Raw genomic sequence first — 6,907 nt, forward strand, 5'->3', positions numbered from 1 at the left:
ATGTGTATTTCATTCACATATCTTTATTTCTTATTATCTGTGTGTTGTTGTTGTCTCGGTGTACTGGAAGCTTGTCACCAGAACAGATTTCTTGTATGTGCAAACATAATCGACAATAAATCTCTTTCTGGTTCTGATTCTGATTATTTTGAAGCTCTTTTCCTCCTTTCCAGATATTAGGTTTGGCATTTGTCTGGATCTTTGAATTTATTTAAAAAATATATTAAATATGCATTTGATGCAGTCATGCATACCTCCAAATTTCCTTCCTGATCTCATAATTAAGAGGGAAAAAAAAAAGTTATTGAAAAGAAAACCTCATGAAATAGTTCTTATAATCATTTATTATTGTTATTATTATTATTATTAATAATAATGTATTTTTTAATATATCATACTTTATATAATATAATATTTATTTATTTAATAGTATAATAATTATTTCTTTATTAATTTTACAATTAAATTATTACAATGTTTTGTTAAACAATTGAAAAATATAATACAATTATAAAAATAATTCAAATAATTATTTTAAATAAATAATTCATGCTTTTTTTGCTAAAACTGTCAAAGACACATTTGTGGTCCACACACACACACACACACACACACACACATTCTATTTGAATATATTTTAAAATGTAATTTATTGTTGTGATGCAAAGCTGAATTTTCAGCATCATTACTCCAGTCTTCAGTGTCGCATGATCCTTCAGAAATCATTCTAATATGCTGATTTGATGGTCAAGAAATAACATAAAATAATTTTGAAACAGTTGTGCTGCTAAATATTTTTGTGAAAACCATAAGTCAATTTTTTAGGATTCTCCGATGAGTAGAAAGTTCAAAAGAACATTTATTTGATTTTGATTTGTAACAATGTACAAGTCTTTACTGTCACTTTGATGCCTCCTTGCTGAATAAAGTATTATTTTCTTTAAGCAAGTATATTTTCAAAATGTAGTCCTGCAAGCCAGAGTTTATGTTGTGTAAATCTAATGAGTATATTATGAGTATATCATGTCCATGTTTTTTTTTTTTTTGTAAATTAATTTGCTTTGTCAAGACCAAAAGAAAGAGAGAGAAAAAAACCCCACACAAAATAAAAAGTAATCAACATAACTTATGCTGGGTCTTACATATAATCTAGTAGAGCAGATGAAATTTGTGCTACACTGATATTTGTCGTCCACAGAGGGCGGTGGTGCCCTGAGGCATGCTGGGAACTGTAGTCCTGTAGTGTTGTGAGTGAGCTCCAGTGGCCCCTCACAGCATGCAGATGAGTCAAGCCAATTAAACACACTTAAACTACACCGCTCAGCTTTAACAACCAGCACAACCAATTCCACCCACTGATTAATTGCCTTAAGTGGGTGAGCGCTGAGAAAGGGAGCTGATTTAGCAGTGGGGGGGTCGTCACTTAATAACTCCTCATTTCCTTCATTTTACTCAATTAGCATGAGTTATGTGCTCTACAAGGAGGCGACGTAGATGGCCAGCCTTTCATGAATGTCAGCACTATGCCGGAGAGCCTCGGCCAAGAATTTGACCCTTGTGTTTAATATATGACTTAGTGACTGTTAATGATAATTGCGGAGTACTTGATTATGCGTCAGAGTTTCTGACGTGCATGTGATTTAACGTACAATAAAGCAGCGTCTTTGTGCCTAATAAAGGATGTATTGTCACAGATGACCGGCCATCAATAACCCTCATTAAAGTGTCTGAGAGTGTTCGTGAGCGATTGTTATTGTGTTCTGATGGGAAACCTGCAACAGCTGGAATTTGTGAATCACAGCACAGAATAAACATGGAATAATTGGTTTTAACATGCAACACTGTTGATCTGAGTAAGCCGTGTAAACCTTCAAATAGACTGTTGTGCAATGGTCTACCCAAAACAGTTGTTTTCAGCCGGTGACTCGCAGATCTGTTGTACAAGAGTTGCAGATTGCATGGAAAAAAAAAATACATATGCTTGATGCAAATAATACAACAGAGCTAAAGAAGCAAAAAAAGGGAATGTTTCACTTATAGTAAAATGTAGTAATACATACATTTTCAAGTATAAAATCAACAGTCTTCTCCAAAGGCGAGATCTTCAAGCAGTTGCCCAACATCTCCTTTGTACAGATATTGCAGAGCAGACACTGCAAGCATTGCAAACGGCGAGGAAAACTGTACTAGTTAGGTTTGTTGAGTTAGTGATGCTATGAGGTGTTAGTGCACCTGTCGCTCATATCTTCCTTTTTTTTTATTGCAGAACTTATTACATGTAAGATCAGGGAAAGATGGTTGTATTTGTAATAATGAACAATCATGGGTTTGCATACATCCAAGTATGAGTATTATATAAGTATTCAAAATATTTTATTAAAAAATTATTTAATTAATTATTATTTTTAAAAAGCACAATGACAAGGTTAATTATCTCTGAATAATCCATCATAATGCATCAAAAAATGGCTTTTTAAAATTATTATTTATAAGCCCGAGGGATGAAACAAAAGGGTTAAAAAAAAAAAGACGAAAAGGAGATTTAAGCCACTTTTGCTTGTGGATGAAAAATTTTGCACAAAAAACAAAGAAATTAACAACATATCTCTCTAGCAAGAGATAACCATTATGGGTTTTTGTAATAAAAAAAAAAAAAACCCTTAAGGGTTAAACTGTGAGTCACATTAGTAGGGTTAAAAATATAAGAACTTAAATCAACCCAAAATGTATTGGTTATACTACAATAACAAAATGAATGGGCAGCTGTTTTTTCCACAAAAGTCCACAAAATGTGCAAGTTTAATCAATATCAAGATATTCACAGATAGATGAATTAAACCTGTAGCTCATTTATTTTAAGTTGTTGCTCTTGTAAGTCACATGATAAAGTCAACATGGCGGATGATGTCCAGATCGCATCTATACTTCAAGCATTCAGGCTATAGAGTACGTACTCTTTTAGCGCTCGTTAAGTAAATACCTACTCAGTGAGTATGCGATTTCGAATGCAGCCACTCTTTATGAATGGGCCATTGAATCATTGGTTCATCTGATTCGTTTAATTTGTTTCATCACTCATTTGATTCATTCAAAAACGAATCACTGCTGTGAATCACGAAAATATGAGTCGAAAATATATGGAGCTCCGCACCACCCAGAATTGTTCAACACAGGTTTCACTCTCCCTCTAGCTGGCCCTGTCCCAAATAGCACCATAAACCCTCGTGGTCTTCTTCGGAGTCCAAACCTAATGCCGCTTTGACTGTCGGGTAGAAGTCTGCTCAATATTCCGCTCGATAAATGTGCGTTCCGTTGAGTTGCTCACAGCCCATGCGAGCACTCCACTCATTTACCACTCATGCTCCCCGGAAAAGCACTCAAATAACGAAGTAATAACGAAGTCCACTCAAATAACGTGCCGGCAGGACATTTCTTAGTCCTGTTTGCAATAGCGCTGCTGTGCTGTAACATGGTGTAGAACAGCTGTACTGGGCGACGTTGATAAAATGACGCTACCCTCTCGTGACGCTATGGGCCCTGTCCCAAATGGCACCCTAAACCCTCACGTCTTGCTCGGAGTCCGCACTTTCGTTACGTAATGCGCTTTGACTGTCGGGTAGAAGTCTGCTGCGGAGCTCGCCCCAGTGTGGGCTCGGCAGAAGTGCGCATCGAGGGTGCATAGTGGCCACAAAAGGGGCACTCACGAGCACCCTTCTGAAAGCTAAAATGAGGAATGGGACAACCTACAGCAGCCCTTCTCAAAGCCCGGACTCCGGTCTGGATCTGGAACAGGAGGGAATTCGATCCGGACCCACCTTCACTTCGTATTTCAAGTGCACTCGTATCACTCAGACCTCCGTGGCGCACACACACACACACACACACACACACACACACACACGGGCGCACTAACCAGTGTTGCAGATTTTACCAACTTTTTTGTAAGACAAAGCGCATAGCAACTAGCGACATTTTGGATAAACCATTTGGAATGAACACGGAGACATGGAGCAATGCAACAGTCTATAATAAATCCAAACACAGGATACTCACAACAAGGAATGGCTGGTGACACACGAACATGACGATTTAGGCCCGACAAAGACAGAACGCACAGACTGGGACTTAAATACATGGGATAATGAGGACAATTAACACGACACACCTGAATCACATGAACACAATCAACGAGAGACAGAAACTGGATCACTGAGAGCACATGGGGAGGAAAACATACACACAGACAGTCCAGGGACCTGACACCAACTTGCCTCAACACACCTGCCTGGAAGTTTTTAGTATGCCTAGTAAGAGCTTGATTAGCTGGTTCAGGTGTGTTTAAGGGCGGGGGGCGGGGGTACAATGCTGTTTCATGCATTCAGAGTTGTTTACACTGTTAGGAGTATTTCTGTGCTAAAAATCTTACTTCCGGGTTCGTACACGTTTCGGATAGTTTTTTTTTTTTAGATCGTGGCTCTTCATGACGTAAACGAGGGCGGAACTCCTTATATGGGCATTTCTCCCAGAAGAGCGCGCCCGCACATGCATCGACCAGAGCCAGAGCCAGAGCAAGAGCGCACCCATCAACACAGAGATGGGACGACTGTTCTTGGTGGATGAGCTCCTGGTTATGTGAGACTGATGTAATTCCTGTGGGTGGATTGACTTCTGTGTAACCAGTCTCTTTCTGAAATCCTTCTGTGTATCAAATGAAAGCCAGTAGGTTTAGTGGCTTTACATGGTCGTGACAGGAGTTATATTAGCTATAACCTCACAAAGACAAGGTTAGTAAGTAAAATAGGTGAAGACATATGTATGAAATGATCCTTCTATCGAAACTTGTGTATCAGCTGGTATTTAAATATATTGTAATTACACGTTTATAATGATGTAGTTGCAATTTACTACATTTAAAATATATTAACAAAAATTATGTACATTCATTCAGCAGCTCTGCACGGGACTCGCACGGGAAGAATGTCTCCAAAGAAGTGTGTTTTTGGTTGTAAGGGAAAGATAACTTTGTTAAGCTTCCTAAAGAACCCAGCGTTATGTAAACAGTGGATGCAGTTTGTTTTTCCGGAGCAGCAACAGCAGTTTCACAAGCGTGTTTGTTGACGAACGTTTTATAAACGAGGCCCAGTTCGACACTGGATTAGCACATCGTTTGATACTGAAGGATGGAGCGGTCCCAGCTATAAAAGATCCCGGTCATGATTCAGAACTGTAGACGGTAAGTGAAACTGCATCAAATGTCTGTGTTTTGTTGGCAGTCGGAGCTCAAGTGCTGGTCAATCTTTAGCTCCGCCCACGGCGTGCCTCCAGGAGCTCGGCTGTTTCCGGAGAGAATCGTAAAGCTGTATCTTTATTTTATAAATATGATAAAACTAAAGACTTTTTGGAGATATGAAGGATGCAGTACTACTCTATAGGTACTCAAGATTAACATGAGATTGGGTGAAACTGTGTGTGTTGGTTGTAAGGGAAAGATAACTTTGTTCAGCTTCCTAAAGAACCCAGCGTTATGTAAACAGTGGATGCAGTTTGTTTTTCCGGAGCAGCAACAGCAGTTTCACAAGCGTGTTTGTTGACGAACGTTTTATAAACGAGGCCCAGTTCGACACTGGATTAGCACATCGTTTGATACTGAAGGATGGAGCGGTCCCAGCTATAAAAGATCCCGGTCATGATTCAGAACTGTAGACGGTAAGTGAAACTGCATCAAATGTCTGTGTTTTGTTGGCAGTCGGAGCTCAAGTGCTGGTCAATCTTTAGCTCCGCCCACGGCGTGCCTCCAGGAGCTCGGCTGTTTCCGGAGAGAATCGTAAAGCTGTACCTTTCCTTTATAAATATGATAAAACTAAAGACTTTTTGGAGATATGAAGGATGCAGTACTACTCTATTGGTACTCAAGATTAACATGCGATTGGGTGAAACTGTGTGTGTTATGTCCCCTTTAATTAGGGTTGGAGATGAACTCTGCAGGACACCAGCCCTCCAGGACCGAATTTGGAGACACCCTGGTTTACAACATACTTAGCATATATTTGAAATATATTTTGTCCAGAAAATAATTATGGTATGGTCTTAGTATGTTCTTTTTTAGTCTTTGTATGGTCTTAGTATGGTCTTTTTTAGTCTTAGTATGGTCTTAGTATGGTCTTTTTTAGTCTTAGTATAGTCTTTTTTTTTAGTCTTAGTATGGTCTTAGTATGGTCTTTTTTAGTCTTAATATGGTCTTTTTTTAGTCTTAGTATGGTCTTTCTTTAGTCTTTGTATGGTCTTTTTGTAGTCTTAGTATGATCTTTTTTTAGTCTTAGTATGGTCTTTCTTTAGTCTTTGTATGGTCTTTTTGTAGTCTTAGTATGGTCTTATTTTAGTCTTAGTATGGTCTTAGTATGGTCTTTTTTTAGTCTTAGTATGGTCTTAGTGTGGTCTTTTTTAGTCTTAGTATGGTCTTTTTTAGTCTTAGTATGGTCTTTAGTCTTTGTGTGGTCTTTTTGTAGTCTTAGTATGGTCTTTTTTTAGTCTTAGTATGGTCTTTTTTAGTCTTAGTATGGTCTTAGTATGGTCTTTTTTTAGTCTTAGTATGGTCTTTTTTAGTCTTAGTATGGTCTTAGTATGGTCTTTTTTTAGTCTTAGTATGGTCTTTTTTAGTCTTAGTATGGTCTTTTTTAGTCTTAGTATGGTCTTTTTTAGTCTTAGTATGGTCTTTTTTAGTCTTAGTATGGTCTTTTTTAGTCTTAGTATGGTCTTTTTTAGTCTTAGTATGGTCTTTTTTAGTCTTAGTATGGTCTTTTTTAGTCTTAGTATGGTCTTTTTTTAGTCTTAGTATGGTCTTTTTTAGTCTTAGTATGGTCTTAGTATAGTCTTTTTTAGTCTTAGTATAGTCTCTTTTTTTAGTCTT

Source organism: Sinocyclocheilus anshuiensis, unplaced genomic scaffold (assembly GCF_001515605.1).
Source record: "Sinocyclocheilus anshuiensis isolate Anshui unplaced genomic scaffold, SAMN03320099.WGS_v1.1 scaffold112, whole genome shotgun sequence".
Classification (NCBI taxonomy): Eukaryota; Metazoa; Chordata; class Actinopteri; order Cypriniformes; family Cyprinidae; genus Sinocyclocheilus; species Sinocyclocheilus anshuiensis.